The following is a 27,293-nucleotide window of genomic DNA, read 5'->3' as shown; positions in this document are numbered from 1 at the left end:
GTCTTTCACGCCGAGGATCGACTCACACCAAGGTGGCACGTGGCACAGCCCTGTGGGAAAGCCTCGTGGGAAAGCCTCGAGGGACAGCCTCGAGGGAAAGCCACAGATCCCTTGATCCACGTGACAGGAAGCGTGACACTACTGCTGCAGCTCGGGAGGAAAGCGCACGTGCATGCCCCCACTCGAGACGAGGCCTGACTCCCCTGGGGAGACTCAGAAGCACCCCAAGATCCATGGCAACACTGGAGAGGAATCCTCAGGTTCCGGCCCCGACTCCACACAAGGACTGAGGCCCCGGCATGGACGGGAGAGGAATCCCGAGAGGTCCCCTAGCAACTCGCATGGGGACTGGCCTTTCCTGAGGCCACCAGAGCGGGTCCCTGAGGTCCCCGTCGTAATTCGAGAACACCTGCCCCAACTCGAGAAAATCCAGGAGGTTCTCCCCTCCAGGCGAGATGAGGCCCATTTCCGCTGAGGCGTGTCGAGGCTGATCACACCTCACCTCTGGAACTTCGAAAGGGTCCTTCACACCCTTGGTGCAAATCAAGAAGTTCCCCGACCTAGCCGTCTCCACTCGAGAGGAATCACGAGGGTCCCGCCCACATCCAGAGGAGCCCCGTTTCCGCCTCGTAGCTCGAGATGAGGGATCCTTTCCCTGCTTCGTCGGGATAGAGTTCCCGGCGTTCCCGTCGCATCTCAAGAGGAGGCCCTCTCAACAGGAACGGCGAGAGGAACTCCAGGGTCGTGCCACCATTCCAAGAGTCCCCCAGATGTCTCAGTCCATTCCAGAGGAACCTATTTTCCCTTCACCGGCTCGTCTTTCACGCCGAGGATCGACTCACACCAAGGTGGCACGTGGCACAGCCCTGTGGGAAAGCCTCGTGGGAAAGCCTCGAGGGACAGCCTCGAGGGAAAGCCACAGATCCCTTGATCCACGTGACAGGAAGCGTGACACTACTGCTGCAGCTCGGGAGGAAAGCGCACGTGCATGCCCCCACTCGAGACGAGGCCTGACTCCCCTGGGGAGACTCAGAAGCACCCCAAGATCCATGTCAACACTGGAGAGGAATCCTCAGGTTCCGGCTCCGACTCCACACAATGTCTTAGGCCCTGGCATCGACGGGAGAGGAATCCCGAGATGGCCCCTAGCAACTCGCATGGGGACTGGCCCTTCCTGAGGCCACCAGAGCGGGTCCCTGAGGTCCCCGTCGTAACTCGAGAAGACATGCCGCAACTCGAGAATATCCAGCAGGATCTCCCCTGCAGGCGAGATGAGGCCCATTTCCGCAGAGGCTTCTCGGGGCTAATCACACCTCACCTCTGGAACTTCGAAAGGGTCCTTCACACTCTTGGTGCAACTCAAGAAGTTCCCCGACATTCCCGTCTCCAATCGAGAGGAAACACGAGGGTCCCGCCCACATCCAGAGGAGCCCCGTTTTCGCCTCGTAGCTCGAGGTGAGGGATCCTTTCCCTGCTTCGTCGGGAAAGAATTCCCGGCGTTCCCGTCGCATCTCAAGAGGAGGCCCTCTCAACAGGAACGGCGAGAGGAACTCCAGGGTCGTGCCACCATTCCAAGAATCCCCAAATGTATCAGTCCATTACAGAGGAACCTCTTTTCTCTTCACCGGCTCGTCTTTCACGCCAAGGATCGACTCACACCAAGGTTGCACTTGGCAAAGCCCTGTTGGAAAGCCTCGTGGGAAAGCCTCGAGGGAAAGCCTCGAGGGAAAGACACAGATCCCTTGATTCACGTGATAGGAAGCCTGACCCTACTGCTGCAGCTCGGTAGGGAAGCGCACGTGTATACCCCCACTCGAGACGAAGCCTGACTCCCCTGGGGAGACTCAGAGGCACCCCAAAATCCATGGCAACACTGGAGAGGAATCCTCAGGTTCCGGCCCCGAATCCACACAAGGACTGAGGCCCAGGCATGGACGGGAGAGGAATCCCGAGAGGTCCCCTAGCAACTCGCATGGGGACTGGCCTTTCCTGAGGCCACCAGAGCGGGTCCCTGATGTCCCCGTCGTAACTCGAGAAGACCTGCCGCAACTCGAGAAAATCCAGGAGGTTCTCCCCACCAGGCGAGATGAGGCCCATTTCCGCTGAGGCGTCTCGAGGGTGATCACACCTCACCTCTGGAACTTCAAAGGGTCCTTCACACCCTTGGTGCAAATCAAGAAGTACCCCGACATACCCGGCTCCCCTCGAGAGGAAACACAAGGGTCCCGCCCACATCCAGAGGAGACCCGTTTCCGCCTCATAGCTCGAGATGAGGGATCCTTTCCCTGTTTCGTCGGGAAAGAGTTCCCGGCGTTCCCGTCGCATCTCAAGAGGAGGCCCTCTCAACAGGAACGGCGAGAGGAACTCCAGGGTCGTGCCACCATTCCAATAGTCCCCCAGATGTCTCAGTCCATTCCAGAGGAAACTTTTTTCCCTTCACCGGCTCGTCTTTCACGCCGAGGATCGACTCACACCAAGGTGGCACGTGGCACAGCCCTGTGGGGAAGCCTCGTGGGAAAGCCTCGTGGGAAAGCCTCCAGGGACAGCCTCGAGGGAAAGCCACAGATCCCTTGATCCACGTGACAGGAAGCGTGACACGACTGCTGCAGCTCGGGAGGAAAGCGCACGTGCATGCCCCCACTCGAGACGAGGCCTGACTCCCCTGGGGAGTCTCAGAAGCACCCCAAGATCCATGGAAACACTGGAGAGGAATCCTCAGGTTCCAGCCCCGACTCCACACAAGGACTGAGGCCCCGGCATGGACGGGAGAGGAATCCCGAGAGGTCCCCTAGCAGCTCGCATGGGGACTGGCCTTTCCTGAGGCCACCAGAGCGGGTCCCTGAGGTCCCCGTCGTAACTCGAGAAGACCTGCCGCAACTCGAGAAAATCCAGTAGGGTCTCCCCTCCAGGCTAGATGAGGCCCATTTCCGCTGAGGCGTCTCGAGGCTGATCACACCTCACCTCTGGAACTTCGAAAGGGTCCTTCACACCCTTGGTGCAAATCAAGAAGTTCCCCGACATACCCGTCTCCCCTCGAGAGGAATCACGAGGGTCCCGCCCACATCCAGAGGAGCCCCGTTTCCGCCTCGTAGCTCGAGATGAGGGATCCTTTCCCTGCTTCGTCGGGAAAGAGTTCCCGGCGTTCCCGTCCCATCTGAAAAGGAGGCCCTCTCAACAGGAACGGCGAGAGGAACTCCAGGGTCGTGCCACCATTCCAAGAGTCCCCCAGATGTCTCAGTCTATACCAGAGGAACCTCTTTTCCCTACACCGGCTCATCTATCACGCCGAGGATCGACTCACACCAAGGTGGCACGTGGCACAGCCCTGTGGGGAAGCCTCGTGGGAAAGCCTCGTGGGAAAGCCTCGAGGGACAGCCTCGAGGGAAAGCCACACATCCCTTGATCCACGTGACAGGAAGCGTGACAGTACTGCTGCAGCTCGGGAGGAAAGCGCACGTGCATGCCCCCACTCGAGACGAGGCCTGACTCCCCTGGGGAGACTCAGAAGCACCCCAAGATCCATGGCAACACTGGAGAGGAATCCTCAGGTTCCGGCCCCGACTCCACACAAGGACTGAGGCCCCAGCATGGATGGGAGAGGAATCCCGAGAGGTCCCCTAGCAACTCGCATGGGGACTGGCCTTTCCAGAGGCCACCAGAGCGGGTGCCTGAGGTCCCCGTCGTAACTCGAGAAGACCTGCCGCAACTCGAGAAAATCCAGGAGGTTCTCCCCTCCAGGCGAGATGAGGCCCATTTCCGCTGAGGCGTCTCGAGGCTGATCACACCTCACCTCTGGAACCTCGAAAGGTTCCTTCACACCCTTGGTGCAAATCAAGAAGTTCCCCGACATACCCGTCTCCACTCGAGAGGAAACACGAGGGTCCCGCCCACATCCAGAGGAGCCCCGTTTCCGCCTCGTAGCTCGAGATGAGGGATCCTTTCCCTGCTTCGTCGGGAAAGAGTTCCCGGCGTTCCCGTCGCATCTCAAGAGGAGGCCCTCTCAACAGGAACGGCGAGAGGAACTCCAGGGTCGTGCCACCATTCCAACAGTCCCCCAGATGTCTCAGTCCATTCCAGAGGAACCTTTTTCCTTCACCGGCTCATCTTTAACGCTGAGGATCGACTCACACCAAGGTGGTACGTGGCACAGCCCTGTGGAAAGCCTCGTGGGAAAGCCTCGAGGGACAGCCTCGAGGGAAAGCCACAGATCCCTTGATCCACGTGACAGGAAGCGTGACACCACTGCTGCAGCACGGGAGGAAAGCACACGTGCATGCCCCCACTCGAGACGAGGCCTGACTCCCCTGGGGAGACTCAGAAGCACCCCAAGATCCATGGCAACACTGGAGAGGAATCCTCAGGTTCCGGCCCCGACTCCACACAATGTCTTAGGCCCCGGCATGGACGGGAGAGGAATCCCGAGATGCCCCCTAGCAACTCGCATGAGGACTGGCCTTTCCTGAGGCCACCAGAGCGGGTCCCTGAGGTCCCCGTCGTAACTCGAGAAGACCTGCCGCAACTGGAGAAAATCCAGGAGGTTCTCCCCTCCAGGCGAGATGAGGCCCATTTCCGCTGAGGCGTCTAGCGGCTGATCACACCTCCCCTCTGGAACTTCGAAAGCGTCCTTCACACCCTTGGTGCAAATCAAGAAGTTCCCCGACATACCCGTCTCCACTCGAGAGGAAACACGAGGGTCCCGCCCACATCCAGAGGAGCTCCGTTTCCGCCTCGTAGCTCGAGATGAGGGATCCTATCTCTGCTTCGTCGGGAAAAAGTTACAGGCGTTCCCGTCGCATCTCAAGAGGAGGCCCTCTCAACAGGAACGGCGAGAGGAACTCCAGGGTCGTGCCACCATTCCAAGAGTCCCCCAGATGTCTCAGTCCATACCAGAGTAACCTCTTTTCCCTACACCGGCTCGTCTTTCACGCCGAGGATCGACTCACACCAAGGTGGCACGTGGCACAGCCCTGTGGGGAAGCCTCGTGGGAAAGCCTCGTGGGAAAGCCTCGAGGGACAGCCTCGAGGGAAAGCCAGACATCCCTTGATCCATGTGACAGGAAACGTGACACTACTGCTGCAGCTCGGGAGGAAAGCGCACGTGCATGCCCCCACTCGAGACGAGGCCTGACTCCCCTGGGGAGACTCAGAAGCACCCCAAGATCCATGGCAACACTGGAGAGGAATCCTCAGGTTCCGGCCCCGACTCCACACAAGGACTGAGGGCCCGGCATGGACGGGAGAGGAATCCCGAGAGGTCCCCTAGCAACTCGCATGGGGACTGGCCTTTCCAGAGGCCACCAGAGCGGGTGCCTGAGGTCCCCGTCGTAACTCGAGAAGACCTGCCGCAACTCGAGAAAATCCAGGAGGTTCTCCCCTCCAGGCGAGATGAGGCCCATTTCCGCTGAGGCGTCTCGAGGCTGATCACACCTCACCTCTGGAACTTCGAAAGGGTCCTTCACACCCTTGGTGCAAATCAAGAAGTTCCCCGACATACCCGTCTCCCCTCGATAGGAAACACGAGGGTCCCGCCCACATCCAGGGAAGCCCCGTTTCCGCTTCGTAGCTCGAGATGAGGGATCCTTTCCCTGCTTCGTCAGGAAAGAGTTCCCGGCGTTCCCGTCGCATCTCAAGAGGAGGCCCTCTCAACAGGAACGGCGAGAGGAACTCCAGGGTCGTGCCACCATTCCAAGAGACCCCCAGATGTCTCAGTCCATACCAGAGGAACCTCTTTTCCCTACACCGGCTCGTCTTTCACGCCGAGGCACGACTCACACCAAGGTGGCACGTGGCACAGCCCTGTGGGAAAGCCTCGTGGGAAAGCCTCGAGGGACAGCCTCGAGGGAAAGCCACAGATCCCTTGATCCACGTGACAGGAAGCGTGACACGACTGCTGCAGCTCGGGAGGAAAGCGCACGTGCATGCCCCCACTCGAGACGAGGCCTGACTCCCCTGGGGAGTCTCAGAAGCACCCCAAGATCCATGGAAACACTGGAGAGGAATCCTCAGGTTCCGGCCCCGACTCCACACAAGGACTGAGGCCCCGGCATGGACGGGAGAGGAATCCCGAGTGGTCCCCTAGCAACTCGCATGGGGACTGGCCTTTCCTGAGGTCACCAGAGCGGGTCCCTGAGGTCCCCGTGGTAACTCGAGAAGACCTGCCGCAACTCGAGAAAATCCAGGAGGTTCTCCCCTCCAGGTGAGATGAGGTCCATTTCCACTGAGGTGTCTCGAGGCTGATCACACCTCACCTCTGGAACTTCGAAAGGGTCCGTCACACCCTTGGTGCAAATCAAGAAGTTCCCCGACATACCCGTCTCCACTCGAGAGGAAACACGAGGGTCCCGCCCACATCCAGAGGAGCCCCGTTTCCGCCTCGTAGCTCGAGATGAGGGATCCTTTCCCTGCTTCGTCGGGAAAGAGTTCCCGGCTTTCCCGTCGCATCTCAAGAGGAGGCCCTCTCAACAGGAACGGCGAGAGGAACTCCAGGGTCGTGCCACCATTCCTATAGTCCCCCAGATATCTCAGTCCATTCCAGAGGATCCTTTATTCCTATCACCGGCTCGTCTTTCACGCCGAGGATCGACTCACACCAAGGTGGCACATGGCTCAGCCCTGTGGGGAAGCCTCGTGGGAAAGCCTCGTGGGAAAGCCTCCAGGGACAGCCTCGAGAGAAAGCCACACATCCCTTGATCCACGTGACAGAAAGCGTGACACTACTGCTGCAGCTCGGGAGGAAATCGCACGTGCATGCCCCCACTCGAGACGAGGCCTGACTCCCCTGGGGAGACTCAGAAGCACCCCAAGTTCCATGGCAACACTGGAGAGGAATCCTCAGGTTCCGGCCCTGACTCCACACAAGGACTGTGACGCCGGCTTGGACGGGATAGGAATCCCGAGAGGTCCCCTAGCAACTCGCATGGGGACTGGCCTTTCCAGAGGCCACCAGAGCGGGTGCCTGAGGTCCCCGTCATAACTCGAGAAGACCTGCCGCAACTCGAGAAAATCCAGGAGGTTCTCCCCTCCAGGCGAGATGAGGCCCATTTCCGCTGAGGCGTCTCGAGGCTGATCACACCTCACCTCTGGAACTTCGAAAGGGTCCTTCACACCCTTGGTGCAAATCAAGAAGTTCCCCGACATACCCGTCTCCCCTCGATAGGAAACACGAGGGTCCCGCCCACATCCAGAGGAGCCCCGTTTCCGCCTCGTAGCTCGAGATGAGGGATCCTTTCCCTGCTTCGTCGGGAAAGAGTTCCCGGCGTTCCCGTCGCATCTCAAGAGGAGGCCCTCTCAACAGGAACGGCGAGAGGAACTCCAGGGTCGTGCCACCATTCCAAGAGTCCCCCAGATGTCTCAGTCCATACCAGAGGAACCTCTTTTCCCTACACCGGCTCGTCTTTCACGCCGAGGTAAGACTCACACAAAGGTGGCACGTGCAACAGCCCTGTGGGAAAGCCTCGTGGAAAAGCCTCGAGGGACAGCCTCGAGGGAAAGCCACAGATCCCTTGATCCACGTGACAGGAAGCGTGACACTACTGCTGCAGCTCGGGAGGAAAGCGCACGTGCATGCCCCCACTCGAGACGAGGCCAGACTCCCCTGGGGAGACTCAGAAGCACCCCAAGATCCATGGCAACACTGGAGAGGAATCCTCAGGTTCCGGCCCTGACTCCACACAAGGACTGAGGCCCCGGCATGGACGGGAGAGGAATCCCGTGAGGTCCCCTAGCAACTAGCATGGGGACTGGCCTTTCCTGAGGCCACCAGAGCGGGTCCCTGAGGTCCCCGTCGTAACTCGAGAAGACCTGCCGCAACTCGAGAAAATCCAGGAGGTTCTCCCTTCCAGGCGAGATGAGGCCCATTTCCGCTGAGGCGTCTCGAGGCTGATCACACCTCACCTCTGGAACTTCGAAAGGGTCCTTCACACCCTTGGTGAAAATCAAGAAGTTCCCCGACATACCCGTCTCCCCTCGAGAAGAATCACGAGGGTCCCGCCCACATCCAGAGGAGCCCCGTTTCCGCCTCGTAGCTCGAGATGAGGGATCCTTTCCCTGCTTCGTCGGGAAAGAGTTCCCGGCGTTCCCGTCGCATCTCAAGAGGAGGTCCTCTCAACAGGAACGGCGAGAGGAACTCCAGGGTCGTGCCACCATTCCAACAGTTCCCCAGATGTCTCAGTCCATTCCAGAGGAACCTTTTTCCTTCACCGGCTCATCTTTCACGCCGAGGATCGACTCACACCAAGGTCCACGGGGCACAGCCCTGTGGGGAAGCCTCGTGGGAAAGCCTCGTGGGAAAGCCTCGAGGGACAGCCTCGAGGGAAAGCCACACATCCCTTGATCCACGTGACAGGAAGCGTGACAGTACTGCTGCAGCTCGGGAGGAAAGCGCACGTGCATGCCCCCACTCGAGACGAGGCCTGACTCCCCTGGGGAGACTCAGAAGCACCCCAAGATCCATGGCAACACTGGAGAGGAATCCTCAGGTTCCGGCCCCGACTCCACACAAGGACTGAGGCCCCGGCATGGACGGGAGAGGAAACCCGAGAGGTCCCCTAGCAACTCGCATGGGGACTGGCCTTTCCTGAGGCCACCAGAGCGGGTCCCTGAGGTCCCCGTCGTAATTCGAGAAGACCTGCCGCAACTCGAGAAAATCCAGTAGGTTCTCCCCTCCAGGCGAGATGAGGCCCATTTCCGCTGAGGCGTCTCGAGGCTGATCACACCTCACCTCTGGAACTTCGAAAGGGTCCTTCACACCCTTGGTGCAAATCCAGAAGTTCCCCGACCTAGCCTTCTCCACTCGAGAGGAAACACGAGGGACCCGCCCACATCCAGAGGAGCCCCGTTTCCGCCTCGTAGCTCGAGATGAGGGATCCTTTCCCTGCTTCGTCGGGAAAGAGTTCCCGGCGTTCCTGTCGCATCTCAAGAGGGGGCCCTCTCAACAGGAACGGCGAGAGGAACTCCAGGGTCGTGCCACCATTCCAAGAGTCCCCCAGATGTCTCAGTCCATTCCAGAGGAACCTCTTTTATCTACACCGGCTCGTCTTTCACGCCGAGGATCGACTCACACCAAGGTGGCACGTGGCACAGCCCTGTGGGGAAGCCTCGTGGGAAAGCCTCGTGGGAAAGCCTCGAGGGACAGCCTCGAGGGAAAGCCACAGATCCCTTGATCCACGTGACAGGAAGCGTGACACTACTGCTGCAGCACGGGAGGAAAGCCCACGTGCATGCCCCCACAAGAGACGAGGCCTAATTCCCCTGGGGAGACTCAGAAGCACCCCAAGATCCATGGCAACACTGGAGAGGAATCCTCAGGTTCTGGCCCCGACTGCACACAAGGTCTTAGGCCCCGGCATGGACGGGAGAGGAATCCCGAGATGCCCCGTAGCAACTCGCATGGGGACTGGCCTTTCCTGAGGCCAGCAGATCGAGTGCCTGAGGTCCCCGTCGTAACTCGAGAAGACCTGCCGCAACTCGAGAAAATCCAGGAGGTTCTCCCCTCCAGGCGAGATGAGGCCCATTTCTGCTGAGGCGTCTCGAGGCTGATCACACCTCCCCTCTGGAACTTCGAAAGGGTCCTTCACACCCTAGGTGCAAATCAAGAATTTCCCTGACATACCCGTCTCCACTCGAGAGGAAACACGAGGGTCCCGCCCACATCCAGAGGAGCCCCGTTTCCGCCTCGTAGCTCGAGATGAGGGATCCTTTCCCGGCTTCGTCAGGAAAGAGTTCCCGGCGTTCCCGTCGCATCTCAAGAGGAGGCCCTCTCAACAGGAACGGCGAGAGGAACTCCAGGGTCGTGCCACCATTCCAAGAGTCCCCCAGATGTCTCAGTCTATACCAGAGGAACCTCGTTTCCCTTCACCAGCTCGTCTTTCACGCCGAGGATCGACTCACACCAAGGTGGCACGTGGCACAGCCCTGTGGGAAAGCCTCGTGGGAAAGCCTCGAGGGACAGCCTCGAGGGAAAGCCACAGATCCCTTGATCCACGTGACAGGAAGCGTGACACTACTGCTGCAGCTCGGGAGGAAAGCACACGTGCATGCCCCCACTCGAGACGAGGCCTGACTCCCCTGGGGAGACTCAGAAGCACCCCAAGATCCATGGCAACACTGGAGAGGAATCCTCATGTTCTGTCCCCGACTCCACACAAGGTCGTAGGCCCCGGCATGGACGGGAGAGGAATCCCGAGATGCCCCGTAGCAACTCGCATGGGGACTGGCCTTTCCTGAGGCCACCAGATCGGGTGCCTGAGGTCCCCGTCGTAACTCGAGAAGACCTGCCGCAACTCGAGAAAATCCAGGAGGTTCTCCCCTCCAGGCGAGATGAGGCCCATTTCAGCTGAGGCGTCTCGAGGCTGATCACACCTCCCCGCTGGAACTTCGAAAGGGTCCTTCACACCCTAGGTGCAAATCAAGAAGTTCCCTGACATACCCGTCTCCACTCGAGAGGAAACATGAGAGTCCCGCCCACATCCAGAGGAGCCTCGTTTCCGCCTCGTAGCTCGAGATGAGGGATTCTTTCCCTGCTTCTTCGGGAAAGAGTTCCCGGCGTTCCAATCGCATCTCAAGAGGAGGCCCTCTCAACAGGAACGGCGAGAGGAACTCCAGGGTCGTGCCACCATTCCAAGAGTCCCCCAGATGTCTCAGTCCATACCAGAGGAACCTCTTTTCCCTACAACGGCTCATCTTTCACGCCGAGGATCGACTCACACCAAGGTTGCACGTGGCACAGCCCTGTGGGGAAGCCTCGTGGGAAAGCCTCGTGGGAAAGGCTCGGGGGACAGCCTCGAGGGAAAGCCACACATCCCTTGATCCACGTGACAGGAAGCGTGACACTACTGCTGCAGCTCGGGAGGAAAGCGCACGTGCATGCCCCCACTCGAGACGAGGCCTGACTCCCCTGGGGAGACTCAGAAGCACCCCAAGATCCATGGCAACACTGGAGAGGAATCCTCACGTTCCGGGCCCGACTCCACACAAGGACTGAGGCCCCAGCATGGACGGGAGAGGAATCCCGAGATGCCCCCTAGCAACTCGCATGGGGACTGGCCTTTCCTGAGGCCACCAGAGCGGGTCCCTGAGGTCCCCGTCGTAACTCGAGAAGACCTGCCGCAACTCGAGAAAATCCAGGAGGTTCTCCCCTCCAGGCGAGATGAGGCCCATTTCCGCTGAGGCGTCTCGAGGCTGATCACACCTCACCTCTGGAACTTCGAAAGGGTCCTTCACACCCTTGGTGCAAATCAAGAAGTTCCCCGACATACCCGTCTCCACTCGAGAGGAATTTCGAGGGTCCCGCCCACATCCAGAGGAGCCCCTTTTCCGCCTCGTAGCTCGAGATGTGGGATCCTTTCCCTGCTTCGTCGGGAAAGAGTTCCCGGCTTTCCCGTCGCATCTCAAGAGGAGGCCCTCTCAACAGGAACGGCGAGAGGAACTCCAGGGTCGTGCCACCATTCCAAGAGTCCCCCAGATGTCTCAGTCCATTCCAGAGGAACCTCTTTTCCCTTCACCTTCTCGTCTTTCACGCAGAGGATCGACTCACACCAAGGTGGCACGTGGCACAGCCCTGTGGGAAAGCCTCGTGGGAAAGCCTCGAGGGACAGCCTCGACGGAAAGCCACAGATACCTTGATCTACGTGACAGGAAGTGTGACACTACTTCTGCAGCTAGGGAGGAAAGCGCACGTGCATGCCCCCACTCGAGACGAGGCCTGACTCCCCTGGGGAGACTCAGAAGCACCCCAAGATCCATGGCAACACTGGAGAGGAATCCTCAGGTTCTGGCCCCGATCCACACAAGGTCTGAGGCCCCGGCATGGACGGGAGAGGAATCCCGAGATGCCCCCTAGCAACTCTCATGGGGACTGGCCTTTCCTGAGGCCACCAGAGCGGGTGCCTGAGGTCCCCGTCGTAACTGGAGAAGACCTGCCGCAACTCGAGAAAATCCAGGAGGTTCTCCCCTCCAGGCGAGATGAGGCCCATTTCCGTTGAGGTGTCTCGAGGCTGATCAGACCTCCCCTCTGGAACTTCGAAAGAGTTCTTCACACCCTTGGTGCAAATTAAGAAGTTCCCCGACATACCCCTCGCCACTCGAGAGGAAACACGAGGGTCCCGCCCACATCCAGAGGAGCCCCGTTTCCGCCTCGTAGCTCGAGATGAGGGATCCTTTCCCTGCTTCCTCGGGAAAGAGTTCCCGGCGTTCCCGTCGCATCTCAAGAGGAGGCCCTCTCAACAGGAACGGCGAGAGGTACTCCAGGGTCGTGCCACCATTCCAAGAGTCCCCAGGATGTCTCAGTCCATTCCAGAGGATCCTCTTTTCCCTTCACCGGCTCGTCTTTCAGGCCGAGGATCGACTCACACCAAGGTGGCACGTGGCACAGCCCTGTGGGAAAGCCTCGTGGGAAAGCCTCGAGGGATAGCCTCGAGGGAAAGCCACAGATCCCTTGATCCACGTGATGGAAGCGTGACACTACTGCTGCAGCTCGGGAGGAAAGCGCACGTGCATGCCCCCACTCGAGACGAGGCCTGACTCCCCTGGGGAGACTCAGAAGCACCCCAAGATCCATGGCAACAATGGAGAGGAATCCTCAGGTTCCGGCCCCGACTCCACACAAGGACTGAGGCCCCGGCATGGACGGGAGAGGAATCCCGAGAGGTCCCCTAGCAACTGGCATGGGGACTGGCCTTTCCTGAGGCCACCAGAGCGGGTCCCTGAGGTACCCGTCGTAACTCGAGAAGACCTGCCGCAACTCGAGAAAATCCAGGAGGTTCTCCCCTCCAGGCGAGATGAGGCCCATTTCCGCTGAGGCGTCTCGAGGCTGATCACACCTCACCTCTGGAACTTCGAAAGGGTCCTTCACACCCTTGGTGCAAATCAAGAAGTTCCCCGACATACCCGTCTCCCCTCGAGAGGAATCACGAGGGTCCCTCCCACATCCAGAGGAGCCCCGTTTCCGCCTCGTAGCTCGAGATGAGGGATCCTTTCCCTGCTTCGTCAGGAAAATATTCCCGGCGTTCCCGTCGCATCTCAAGAGGAGGCCCTCTCAACAGGAACGGCGAGAGGAACTCCAGGGTCGTCCCACCATTCCAAGAGTCCCCCAGATGTCTCAGTCTATACCAGAGTAACCTCTTTTCCCTACACCGGCTCATCTATCACGCCGAGGATCGACTCACACCAAGGTGGCACGGGGCACAGCCCTGTGGGGAAGCCTCGTGGGAAAGCCTCGTGGGAAAGCCTCGAGGGACAGCCTCGAGGGAAAGCCACACATCCCTTGATCCACGTGACAGGAAGCGTGACAGTACTGCTGCAGCTCGGGAGGAAAGCGCACGTGCATGCCCCCACTCGAGACGAGGCCTGACTCCCCTGGGGAGACTCAGAAGCACCCCAAGATCCATGGCAACACTGGAGAGGAATCCTCAGGTTCCGGCCCCGACTCCACACAAGGACTGAGGCCCCGGCATGGACGGGAGAGGAATCCCGAGAGGTCCCCTAGCAACTCGCATGGGGACTGGCCTTTCCTGAGGCCACCAGAGCGGGTCCCTGAGGTCCCCGTCGTAACTCGAGAAGACCTGCCGCAACTCGAGAAAATCCAGTAGGTTCTCCCCTCCAGGCGAGATGAGGCCCATTTCCGCTGAGGCGTCTCGAGGCTGATCACACCTCAACTCTGGAACTTCGAAAGGGTCCTTCACACCCTTGGTGCAAATCCAGAAGTTCCCCGACCTAGCCGTCTCCACTCGAGAGGAAACACGAGGGTCCCGCCCACATCCAGAGGAGCCCCGTTTCCGCCTCGTAGCTCGAGATGAGGGATCCTTTCCCTGCTTCGTCGGGAAAGAGTTCCCGGCGTTCCTGTCGCATCTCAAGAGGGGGCCCTCTCAACAGGAACGGCGAGAGGAACTCCAGGGTCGTGCCACCATTCCAAGAGTCCCCCAGATGTCTCAGTCCATTCCAGAGGAACCTCTTTTATCTACACCGGCTCGTCTTTCACGCCGAGGATCGACTCACACCAAGGTGGCACGTGGCACAGCCCTGTGGGGAAGCCTCGTGGGAAAGCCTCGTGGGAAAGCCTCGAGGCAAAGCCACAGATCCCTTGATCCACGTGACAGGAAGCGTGACACTACTGCTGCAGCTCGGGAGGAAAGCCCACGTGCATGCCCCCACTCGAGACGAGGCCTGATTCCCCTGGGGAGACTCAGAAGCACCCCAAGATCCATGGCAACACTGGAGAGGAATCCTCAGGTTCTGGCCCCGACTCCACACAAGGTCGTAGGCCCCGGCATGGACGGGAGAGGAATCCCGAGATGCCCCGTAGCAACTCGCATGGGGACTGGCCTTTCCTGAGGCCACCAGATCGGGTGCCTGAGGTCCCCGTCGTAACTCGAGAAGACCTGCCGCAACTCGAGAAAATCCAGGAGGTTCTCCCCTCCAGGCGAGATGAGGCCCATTTCCGCTGAGGCGTCTCGAGGCTGATCACACCTCACCTCTGGAACTTCGAAAGGGTCCTTCACACCCTTGGTGAAAATCAAGAAGTTCCCCGACATACCCGTCTCCCCTCGAGAAGAATCACGAGGGTCCCGCCCACATCCAGAGGAGCCCCGTTTCCGCCTCGTAGCTCGAGATGAGGGATCCTTTCCCTGCTTCGTCGGGAAAGAGTTCCCGGCGTTCCCGTCGCATCTCAAGAGGAGGTCCTCTCAACAGGAACGGCGAGAGGAACTCCAGGGTCGTGCCACCATTCCAACAGTTCCCCAGATGTCTCAGTCCATTCCAGAGGAACCTTTTTCCTTCACCGGCTCATCTTTCACGCCGAGGATCGACTCACACCAAGGTCCACGGGGCACAGCCCTGTGGGGAAGCCTCGTGGGAAAGCCTCGTGGGAAAGCCTCGAGGGACAGCCTCGAGGGAAAGCCACACATCCCTTGATCCACGTGACAGGAAGCGTGACAGTACTGCTGCAGCTCGGGAGGAAAGCGCACGTGCATGCCCCCACTCGAGACGAGGCCTGACTCCCCTGGGGAGACTCAGAAGCACCCCAAGATCCATGGCAACACTGGAGAGGAATCCTCAGGTTCCGGCCCCGACTCCACACAAGGACTGAGGCCCCGGCATGGACGGGAGAGGAAACCCGAGAGGTCCCCTAGCAACTCGCATGGGGACTGGCCTTTCCTGAGGCCACCAGAGCGGGTCCCTGAGGTCCCCGTCGTAATTCGAGAAGACCTGCCGCAACTCGAGAAAATCCAGTAGGTTCTCCCCTCCAGGCGAGATGAGGCCCATTTCCGCTGAGGCGTCTCGAGGCTGATCACACCTCACCTCTGGAACTTCGAAAGGGTCCTTCACACCCTTGGTGCAAATCCAGAAGTTCCCCGACCTAGCCTTCTCCACTCGAGAGGAAACACGAGGGACCCGCCCACATCCAGAGGAGCCCCGTTTCCGCCTCGTAGCTCGAGATGAGGGATCCTTTCCCTGCTTCGTCGGGAAAGAGTTCCCGGCGTTCCTGTCGCATCTCAAGAGGGGGCCCTCTCAACAGGAACGGCGAGAGGAACTCCAGGGTCGTGCCACCATTCCAAGAGTCCCCCAGATGTCTCAGTCCATTCCAGAGGAACCTCTTTTATCTACACCGGCTCGTCTTTCACGCCGAGGATCGACTCACACCAAGGTGGCACGTGGCACAGCCCTGTGGGGAAGCCTCGTGGGAAAGCCTCGTGGGAAAGCCTCGAGGGACAGCCTCGAGGGAAAGCCACAGATCCCTTGATCCACGTGACAGGAAGCGTGACACTACTGCTGCAGCACGGGAGGAAAGCCCACGTGCATGCCCCCACAAGAGACGAGGCCTAATTCCCCTGGGGAGACTCAGAAGCACCCCAAGATCCATGGCAACACTGGAGAGGAATCCTCAGGTTCTGGCCCCGACTGCACACAAGGTCTTAGGCCCCGGCATGGACGGGAGAGGAATCCCGAGATGCCCCGTAGCAACTCGCATGGGGACTGGCCTTTCCTGAGGCCAGCAGATCGAGTGCCTGAGGTCCCCGTCGTAACTCGAGAAGACCTGCCGCAACTCGAGAAAATCCAGGAGGTTCTCCCCTCCAGGCGAGATGAGGCCCATTTCTGCTGAGGCGTCTCGAGGCTGATCACACCTCCCCTCTGGAACTTCGAAAGGGTCCTTCACACCCTAGGTGCAAATCAAGAATTTCCCTGACATACCCGTCTCCACTCGAGAGGAAACACGAGGGTCCCGCCCACATCCAGAGGAGCCCCGTTTCCGCCTCGTAGCTCGAGATGAGGGATCCTTTCCCGGCTTCGTCAGGAAAGAGTTCCCGGCGTTCCCGTCGCATCTCAAGAGGAGGCCCTCTCAACAGGAACGGCGAGAGGAACTCCAGGGTCGTGCCACCATTCCAAGAGTCCCCCAGATGTCTCAGTCTATACCAGAGGAACCTCGTTTCCCTTCACCAGCTCGTCTTTCACGCCGAGGATCGACTCACACCAAGGTGGCACGTGGCACAGCCCTGTGGGAAAGCCTCGTGGGAAAGCCTCGAGGGACAGCCTCGAGGGAAAGCCACAGATCCCTTGATCCACGTGACAGGAAGCGTGACACTACTGCTGCAGCTCGGGAGGAAAGCACACGTGCATGCCCCCACTCGAGACGAGGCCTGACTCCCCTGGGGAGACTCAGAAGCACCCCAAGATCCATGGCAACACTGGAGAGGAATCCTCATGTTCTGTCCCCGACTCCACACAAGGTCGTAGGCCCCGGCATGGACGGGAGAGGAATCCCGAGATGCCCCGTAGCAACTCGCATGGGGACTGGCCTTTCCTGAGGCCACCAGATCGGGTGCCTGAGGTCCCCGTCGTAACTCGAGAAGACCTGCCGCAACTCGAGAAAATCCAGGAGGTTCTCCCCTCCAGGCGAGATGAGGCCCATTTCAGCTGAGGCGTCTCGAGGCTGATCACACCTCCCCGCTGGAACTTCGAAAGGGTCCTTCACACCCTAGGTGCAAATCAAGAAGTTCCCTGACATACCCGTCTCCACTCGAGAGGAAACATGAGAGTCCCGCCCACATCCAGAGGAGCCTCGTTTCCGCCTCGTAGCTCGAGATGAGGGATTCTTTCCCTGCTTCTTCGGGAAAGAGTTCCCGGCGTTCCAATCGCATCTCAAGAGGAGGCCCTCTCAACAGGAACGGCGAGAGGAACTCCAGGGTCGTGCCACCATTCCAAGAGTCCCCCAGATGTCTCAGTCCATACCAGAGGAACCTCTTTTCCCTACAACGGCTCATCTTTCACGCCGAGGATCGACTCACACCAAGGTTGCACGTGGCACAGCCCTGTGGGGAAGCCTCGTGGGAAAGCCTCGTGGGAAAGGCTCGGGGGACAGCCTCGAGGGAAAGCCACACATCCCTTGATCCACGTGACAGGAAGCGTGACACTACTGCTGCAGCTCGGGAGGAAAGCGCACGTGCATGCCCCCACTCGGGACGAGGCCTGACTCCCCTGGGGAGACTCAGAAGCACCCCAAGATCCATGGCAACACTGGAGAGGAATCCTCACGTTCCGGGCCCGACTCCACACAAGGACTGAGGCCCCAGCATGGACGGGAGAGGAATCCCGAGATGCCCCCTAGCAACTCGCATGGGGACTGGCCTTTCCTGAGGCCACCAGAGCGGGTCCCTGAGGTCCCCGTCGTAACTCGAGAAGACCTGCCGCAACTCGAGAAAATCCAGGAGGTTCTCCCCTCCAGGCGAGATGAGGCCCATTTCCGCTGAGGCGTCTCGAGGCTGATCACACCTCACCTCTGGAACTTCGAAAGGGTCCTTCACACCCTTGGTGCAAATCAAGAAGTTCCCCGACATACCCGTCTCCACTCGAGAGGAATCACGAGGGTCCCGCCCACATCCAGAGGAGCCCCTTTTCCGCCTCGTAGCTCGAGATGAGGGATCCTTTCCCTGCTTCGTCGGGAAAGAGTTCCCGGCTTTCCCGTCGCATCTCAAGAGGAGGCCCTCTCAACAGGAACGGCGAGAGGAACTCCAGGGTCGTGCCACCATTCCAAGAGTCCCCCAGATGTCTCAGTCCATTCCAGAGGAACCTCTTTTCCCTTCACCTTCTCGTCTTTCACGCAGAGGATCGACTCACACCAAGGTGGCACGTGGCACAGCCCTGTGGGAAAGCCTCGTGGGAAAGCCTCGAGGGACAGCCTCGACGGAAAGCCACAGATACCTTGATCTACGTGACAGGAAGTGTGACACTACTTCTGCAGCTAGGGAGGAAAGCGCACGTGCATGCCCCCACTCGAGACGAGGCCTGACTCCCCTGGGGAGACTCAGAAGCACCCCAAGATCCATGGCAACACTGGAGAGGAATCCTCAGGTTCTGGCCCCGATCCACACAAGGTCTGAGGCCCCGGCATGGACGGGAGAGGAATCCCGAGATGCCCCCTAGCAACTCTCATGGGGACTGGCCTTTCCTGAGGCCACCAGAGCGGGTGCCTGAGGTCCCCGTCGTAACTGGAGAAGACCTGCCGCAACTCGAGAAAATCCAGGAGGTTCTCCCCTCCAGGCGAGATGAGGCCCATTTCCGTTGAGGTGTCTCGAGGCTGATCAGACCTCCCCTCTGGAACTTCGAAAGAGTTCTTCACACCCTTGGTGCAAATTAAGAAGTTCCCCGACATACCCCTCGCCACTCGAGAGGAAACACGAGGGTCCCGCCCACATCCAGAGGAGCCCCGTTTCCGCCTCGTAGCTCGAGATGAGGGATCCTTTCCCTGCTTCCTCGGGAAAGAGTTCCCGGCGTTCCCGTCGCATCTCAAGAGGAGGCCCTCTCAACAGGAACGGCGAGAGGTACTCCAGGGTCGTGCCACCATTCCAAGAGTCCCCAGGATGTCTCAGTCCATTCCAGAGGATCCTCTTTTCCCTTCACCGGCTCGTCTTTCAGGCCGAGGATCGACTCACACCAAGGTGGCACGTGGCACAGCCCTGTGGGAAAGCCTCGTGGGAAAGCCTCGAGGGATAGCCTCGAGGGAAAGCCACAGATCCCTTGATCCACGTGATGGAAGCGTGACACTACTGCTGCAGCTCGGGAGGAAAGCGCACGTGCATGCCCCCACTCGAGACGAGGCCTGACTCCCCTGGGGAGACTCAGAAGCACCCCAAGATCCATGGCAACAATGGAGAGGAATCCTCAGGTTCCGGCCCCGACTCCACACAAGGACTGAGGCCCCGGCATGGACGGGAGAGGAATCCCGAGAGGTCCCCTAGCAACTGGCATGGGGACTGGCCTTTCCTGAGGCCACCAGAGCGGGTCCCTGAGGTACCCGTCGTAACTCGAGAAGACCTGCCGCAACTCGAGAAAATCCAGGAGGTTCTCCCCTCCAGGCGAGATGAGGCCCATTTCCGCTGAGGCGTCTCGAGGCTGATCACACCTCACCTCTGGAACTTCGAAAGGGTCCTTCACACCCTTGGTGCAAATCAAGAAGTTCCCCGACATACCCGTCTCCCCTCGAGAGGAATCACGAGGGTCCCTCCCACATCCAGAGGAGCCCCGTTTCCGCCTCGTAGCTCGAGATGAGGGATCCTTTCCCTGCTTCGTCAGGAAAATATTCCCGGCGTTCCCGTCGCATCTCAAGAGGAGGCCCTCTCAACAGGAACGGCGAGAGGAACTCCAGGGTCGTCCCACCATTCCAAGAGTCCCCCAGATGTCTCAGTCTATACCAGAGTAACCTCTTTTCCCTACACCGGCTCATCTATCACGCCGAGGATCGACTCACACCAAGGTGGCACGGGGCACAGCCCTGTGGGGAAGCCTCGTGGGAAAGCCTCGTGGGAAAGCCTCGAGGGACAGCCTCGAGGGAAAGCCACACATCCCTTGATCCACGTGACAGGAAGCGTGACAGTACTGCTGCAGCTCGGGAGGAAAGCGCACGTGCATGCCCCCACTCGAGACGAGGCCTGACTCCCCTGGGGAGACTCAGAAGCACCCCAAGATCCATGGCAACACTGGAGAGGAATCCTCAGGTTCCGGCCCCGACTCCACACAAGGACTGAGGCCCTGGCATGGACGGGAGAGGAATCCCGAGAGGTCCCCTAGCAACTCGCATGGGGACTGGCCTTTCCTGAGGCCACCAGAGCGGGTCCCTGAGGTCCCCGTCGTAACTCGAGAAGACCTGCCGCAACTCGAGAAAATCCAGTAGGTTCTCCCCTCCAGGCGAGATGAGGCCCATTTCCGCTGAGGCGTCTCGAGGCTGATCACACCTCAACTCTGGAACTTCGAAAGGGTCCTTCACACCCTTGGTGCAAATCCAGAAGTTCCCCGACCTAGCCGTCTCCACTCGAGAGGAAACACGAGGGTCCCGCCCACATCCAGAGGAGCCCCGTTTCCGCCTCGTAGCTCGAGATGAGGGATCCTTTCCCTGCTTCGTCGGGAAAGAGTTCCCGGCGTTCCTGTCGCATCTCAAGAGGGGGCCCTCTCAACAGGAACGGCGAGAGGAACTCCAGGGTCGTGCCACCATTCCAAGAGTCCCCCAGATGTCTCAGTCCATTCCAGAGGAACCTCTTTTATCTACACCGGCTCGTCTTTCACGCCGAGGATCGACTCACACCAAGGTGGCACGTGGCACAGCCCTGTGGGGAAGCCTCGTGGGAAAGCCTCGTGGGAAAGCCTCGAGGGAAAGCCACAGATCCCTTGATCCACGTGACAGGAAGCGTGACACTACTGCTGCAGCTCGGGAGGAAAGCCCACGTGCATGCCCCCACTCGAGACGAGGCCTGATTCCCCTGGGGAGACTCAGAAGCACCCCAAGATCCATGGCAACACTGGAGAGGAATCCTCAGGTTCTGGCCCCGACTCCACACAAGGTCGTAGGCCCCGGCATGGACGGGAGAGGAATCCCGAGATGCCCCGTAGCAACTCGCATGGGGACTGGCCTTTCCTGAGGCCACCAGATCGGGTGCCTGAGGTCCCCGTCGTAACTCGAGAAGACCTGCCGCAACTCGAGAAAATCCAGGAGGTTCTCCCCTCCAGGCGAGATGAGGCCCATTTCAGCTGAGGCGTCTCGAGGCTGATCACACCTCCCCTCTGGAACTTCAAAAGGGTACTTCACACCCTAGGTGCAAATCAAGAAGTTCCCTGACATACCCGTCTCCACTCGAGAGGAAACATGAGAGTCCCGCCCACATCCAGAGGAGCCTCGTTTCCGCCTCGTAGCTCGAGATGAGGGATTCTTTCCCTGCTTCTTCGGGAAAGAGTTCCCGGCGTTCCCGTCGCATCTCAAGAGGAGGCCCTCTCAACAGGAACGGCGAGAGGAACTCCAGGGTCGTGCCACCATTCCAAGAGTCCCCCAGATGTCTCAGTCCATACCAGAGGAACCTCTTTTCCCTACACCGGTTAATCTTTCACGCCGAGGATCGACTCACACCAAGGTTGCACGTGGCACAGCCCTGTGGGGAAGCCTCGTGGGAAAGCCTCGTGGGAAAGGCTCGGGGGACAGCCTCGAGGGAAAGCCACACATCCCTTGATCCACGTGACAGGAAGCGTGACACTACTGCTGCAGCTCGGGAGGAAAGCGCACGTGCATGCCCCCACTCGAGACGAGGCCTGACTCCCCTGGGGAGACTCAGAAGCACCCCAAGATCCATGGCAACACTGGAGAGGAATCCTCACGTTCCGGGCCCGACTCCACACAAGGACTGAGGCCCCAGCATGGACGGGAGAGGAATCCCGAGATGCCCCCTATCAACTCGCATGGGGACTGGCCTTTCCTGAGGCCACCAGAGCGGGTCCCTGAGGTCCCCGTCGTAACTCGAGAAGACCTGCCGCAACTCGAGAAAATCCAGGAGGTTCTCCCCTCCAGGCGAGATGAGGCCCATTTCCGCTGAGGCGTCTCGAGGCTGATCACACCTCACCTCTGGAACTTCGAAAGGGTCCTTCACACCCTTGGTGCAAATCAAGAAGTTCCCCGACCTAGCCGTCTCCACTCGAGAGGAATCACGAGGGTCCCGCCCACATCCAGAGGAGCCCCTTTTCCGCCTCGTAGCTCGAGATGAGGGATCCTTTCCCTGCTTCGTCGGGAAAGAGTTCCCGGCTTTCCTGTCGCATCTCAAGAGGAGGCCCTCTCAACAGGAACGGCGAGAGGAACTCCAGGGTCGTGCCACCATTCCAAGAGTCCCCCAGATGTCTCAGTCCATTCCAGAGGAACCTCTTTTCCCTTCACCGGCTCGTCTTTCACGCCGAGGATCGACTCACACCAAGGTGGCACGTGGCACAGCCCTGTGGGAAAGCCTCGTGGGAAAGCCTCGAGGGACAGCCTCGAGGGAAAGCCACAGATCCCTTGATCCACGTGACAGGAAGCGTGACACTACTGCTGCAGCTCGGGAGGAAAGCGCACGTGCATGCCCCCACTCGAGACGAGGCCTGACTCCCCTGGGGAGACTCAGAAGCACCCCAAGATCCATGGCAACACTGGAGAGGAATCCTCAGGTTCTGGCCCCGATCCACACAAGGTCTGAGGCCCCGGCATGGACGGGAGAGGAATCCCGAGATGCCCCCTAGCAACTCTCATGGGGACTGGCCTTTCCTGAGGCCACCAGAACGGGTGCCTGAGGTCCCCGTCGTAACTGGAGAAGACCTGCCGCAACTCGAGAAAATCCAGGAGGTTCTCCCCTCCAAGCGAGATGAGGCCCATTTCCGTTGAGGTGTCTCGAGGCTGATCACACCTCCCCTCTGGAACTTCGAAAGGGTCCTTCACACCCTTGGTGCAAATTAAGAAGTTCCCCGACATACCCCTCGCCACTCGAGAGGAAACACGAGGGTCCCGCCCACATCCAGAGGAGCCCCGTTTCCGCCTCGTAGCTCGAGATGAGGGATCCTTTCCCTGCTTCCTCGGGAAAGAGTTCCCGGCGTTCCCGTCGCATCTCAAGAGGAGGCCCTCTCAACAGGAACGGCGAGAGGTACTCCAGGGTCGTGCCACCATTCCAAGAGTCCCCAGGATGTCTCAGTCCATTCCAGAGGAACCTCTTTTCCCTTCACCGGCTCGTCTTTCAGGCCGAGGATCGACTCACACCAAGGTGGCACGTGGCACAGCCCTGTGGGAAAGCCTCGTGGGAAAGCCTCGAGGGATAGCCTCGAGGGAAAGCCACAGATCCCTTGATCCACGTGATGGAAGCGTGACACTACTGCTGCAGCGCAGGAGGAAAGCGCACGTGCATGCCCCCACTCGAGACGAGGCCTGACTCCCCTGGGGAGACTCAGAAGCACCCCAAGATCCATGGCAACACTGGAGAGGAATCCTCAGGTTCCGGCCCCGACTCCACACAAGGACTGAGGCCCCGGCATGGACGGGAGAGGAATCCCGAGAGGTCCCCTAGCAACTGGCATGGGGACTGGCCTTTCCTGAGGCCACCAGAGCGGGTCCCTGAGGTACCCGTCGTAACTCGAGAAGACCTGCCGCAACTCGAGAAAATCCAGGAGGTTCTCCCCTCCAGGCGAGATGAGGCCCATTTCCGCTGAGGCGTCTCGAGGCTGATCACACCTCACCTCTGGAACTTCGAAAGGGTCCTTCACACCCTTGGTGCAAATCAAGAAGTTCCCCGACATACCCGTCTCCCCTCGAGAGGAATCACGAGGGTCCCTCCCACATCCAGAGGAGCCCCGTTTCCGCCTCGTAGCTCGAGATGAGGGATCCTTTCCCTGCTTCGTCAGGAAAATGTTCCCGGCGTTCCCGTCGCATCTCAAGAGGAGGCCCTCTCAACAGGAACGGCGAGAGGAACTCCAGGGTCGTCCCACCATTCCAAGAGTCCCCCAGATGTCTCAGTCTATACCAGAGTAACCTCTTTTCCCTACACCGGTCATCTATCACGCCGAGGATCGACTCCCACCAAGGTGGCACCTGGCACAGCCCTGTGGGGAAGCCTCGTGGGAAAGCCTCGTGGGAAAGCCTCGAGGGACAGCCTCGAGGGAAAGCCACACATTCATTGATCCACGTGACAGGAAGCGTGACAGTACTGCTGCAGCTCGGGAGGAAAGCGCACGAGCATGCCCCCACTCGAGATGAGGCCTGACTTCCCTGGGGAGACTCAGAAGCACCCCAAGATCCATGGCAACACTGGAGAGGAATCCTCAGGTTCTGGCCCCGACTGCACACAAGGTCTTAGTCCCCGGCATGGACGGGAGAGGAATCCCGAGATGCCCCCTAGCAACTCGCATGGGGACTGGCCTTTCCTGAGGCCACCAGATCGGGTGCCTGAGGTCCCCGTCGTAACTCGAGAAGACCTGCCGCAACTCGAGAAAATCCAGGAGGTTCTCCCCTCCAGGCGAGATGAGGCCCATTTCTGCTGAGGCGTCTCGAGGCTGATCACACCTCCCCTCTGGAACTTCGAAAGGGTCCTTCACACCCTAGGTGCAAACCAAGAAGTTCCCTGACATACCCGTCTCCACTCGAGAGGAAACACGAGGGTCCCGCCCACATCCAGAGGAGCCCCGTTTCCGCCTCGTAGATCGAGATGAGGGATCCTTTCCCTGCTTCTTCGGGAAAGAGTTCCCGGCGTTCCCGTCGCATCTCAAGAGGAGGCCCTCTGAACAGGAACGGCGAGAGGAACCCCAGCGTCGTGCCACCATTCCAAGAGACCCCAGATGTCTCAGTCCATTCCAGAGGAACCTCCTTTCCCTTCAGCGGCTCGTCTTTCACGCCGAGGATCGACTCACACCAAGGTGGCACGTGGCACAGCCTTGTGGGAAAGCCTCGTGGGAAAGCCTCGTGGGAAAGCCTCGAGGGACAGCCTCGAGGGAAAGCCACAGATCCCTTGATCCACGTGACAGGAAGCGTGACACTACTGCTGCAGCTCGGGAGGAAAGCGCACGTGCATGCCCCCACTCGAGACGAGGCCTGACTCCCCTGGGGAGACTCAGAAGCACCCCAAGATCCATGGCAACACTGGAGAGGAATCCTCAGGTTCCGGCCCCGACTCCACACAAGGACTGAGGCCCCGGCATGGACGGGAGAGGAATCCCGAGAGGTCCCCTAGCAACTCGCATGGGGACTGGGCTTTCCTGAGGCCACCAGAGCGGGTCCCTGAGGTCCCCGTCGTAACTCGAGAAGACCTGCCGCAACTCGAGAAAATCCAGGAGGTTCTCCCCTCCAGGCGAGATGAGGCCCATTTCCGCTGAGGCGTCTCGAGGCTGATCACACCTCCCCTCTGGAACTTTGAAAGGGTCCTTCACACCCTTGGTGCAAATCAAGAAGTTCCCCGACCTAGCCGTCTCCACTCGAGAGGAATCACGAGGGTCCCGCCCACATCCAGAGGAGCCCCGTTTCCGCCTCGTAGCTCGAGATGAGGGATCCTTTCCCTGCTTCGTCGGGAAAGAGTTCCCGGCGTTCCCGTCGCATCTCAAGAGGAGGCCCTCTCAACAGGAACGGCGAGAGGAACTCCAGGGTCGTGCCACCATTCCAAGAGTCCCCCAGATGTCTCAGTCCATTCCAGAGGAACCTCTTTTCCCTTCACCGGCTCGTCTTTCACGCCGAGGATCGACTCACACCAAGGTGGCACGTGGCACAGCCCTGTGGGAAAGCCTCGTGGGAAAGCCTCGAGGGACAGCCTCGAGGGAAAGCCACAGATCCCTTGATCCACGTGACAGGAAGCGTGACACTACTGCTGCAGCTCGGGAGGAAAGCGCACGTGCAGGCCCCCACTCGAGACGAGGCCTGACTCCCCTGGGGAGACTCAGAAGCACCCCAAGATCCATGGCAACACTGGAGAGGAATCCTCAGGTTCTGGCCCCGATCCACACAAGGTCTGAGGCCCCGGCATGGACGGGAGAGGAATCCCGAGATGCCCCCTAGCAACTCTCATGGGGACTGGCCTTTCCTGAGGCCACCAGAACGGGTGCCTGAGGTCCCCGTCGTAACTGGAGAAGACCTGCCGCAACTCGAGAAAATCCAGGAGGTTCTCCCCTCCAAGCGAGATGAGGCCCATTTCCGTTGAGGTGTCTCGAGGCTGATCACACCTCCCCTCTGGAACTTCGAAAGGGTCCTTCACACCCTTGGTGCAAATTAAGAAGTTCCCCGACATACCCCTCGCCACTCGAGAGGAAACACGAGGGTCCCGCCCACATCCAGAGGAGCCCCGTTTCCGCCTCGTAGCTAGAGATGAGGGATCCTTTCCCTGCTTCCTCGGGAAAGAGTTCCCGGCGTTCCCGTCGCATCTCAAGAGGAGGCCCTCTCAACAGGAACGGCGAGAGGTACTCCAGGGTCGTGCCACCATTCCAAGAGTCCCCAGAATGTCTCAGTCCATTCCAGAGGAACCTCTTTTCCCTTCACCGGCTCGTCTTTCAGGCCGAGGATCGACTCACACCAAGGTGGCACGTGGCACAGCCCTGTGGGAAAGCCTCGTGGGAAAGCCTCGAGGGATAGCCTCGAGGGAAAGCCACAGATCCCTTGATCCACGTGATGGAAGCGTGACACTACTGCTGCAGCGCAGGAGGAAAGCGCACGTGCATGCCCCCACTCGAGACGAGGCCTGACTCCCCTGGGGAGACTCAGAAGCACCCCAAGATCCATGGAAACACTGGAGAGGAATCCTCAGGTTCCGGCCCCGACTCCACACAAGGACTGAGGCCCCGGCATGGACGGGAGAGGAATCCCGAGAGGTCCCCTAGCAACTGGCATGGGGACTGGCCTTTCCTGAGGCCACCAGAGCGGGTCCCTGAGGTACCCGTCGTAACTCGAGAAGACCTGCCGCAACTCGAGAAAATCCAGGAGGTTCTCCCCTCCAGGCGAGATGAGGCCCATTTCCGCTGAGGCGTCTCGAGGCTGATCACACCTCACCTCTGGAACTTCGAAAGGGTCCTTCACACCCTTGGTGCAAATCAAGAAGTTCCCCGACATACCCGTCTCCCCTCGAGAGGAATCACGAGGGTCCCTCCCACATCCAGAGGAGCCCCGTTTCCGCCTCGTAGCTCGAGATGAGGGATCCTTTCCCTGCTTCGTCAGGAAAATGTTCCCGAAGTTCCCGTCACATCTCAAGAGGAGGCCCTCTCAACAGGAACGGCGAGAGGAACTCCAGGGTCGTCCCACCATTCCAAGAGTCCCCCAGATGTCTCAGTCTATACCAGAGTAACCTCTTTTCCCTACACCGGTCATCTATCACGCCGAGGATCGACTCCCACCAAGGTGGCACCTGGCACAGCCCTGTGGGGAAGCCTCGTGGGAAAGCCTCGTGGGAAAGCCTCGAGGGACAGCCTCGAGGGAAAGCCACACATTCATTGATCCACGTGACAGGAAGCGTGACAGTACTGCTGCAGCTCGGGAGGAAAGCGCACGAGCATGCCCC

This window comes from Budorcas taxicolor, chromosome 21 (assembly GCF_023091745.1).
Source record: "Budorcas taxicolor isolate Tak-1 chromosome 21, Takin1.1, whole genome shotgun sequence".
Taxonomy (NCBI): domain Eukaryota; kingdom Metazoa; phylum Chordata; class Mammalia; order Artiodactyla; family Bovidae; genus Budorcas; species Budorcas taxicolor.
The sequence above is the reverse complement of the archived record's forward strand: the minus strand, read 5'-3'. Positions refer to the sequence as shown.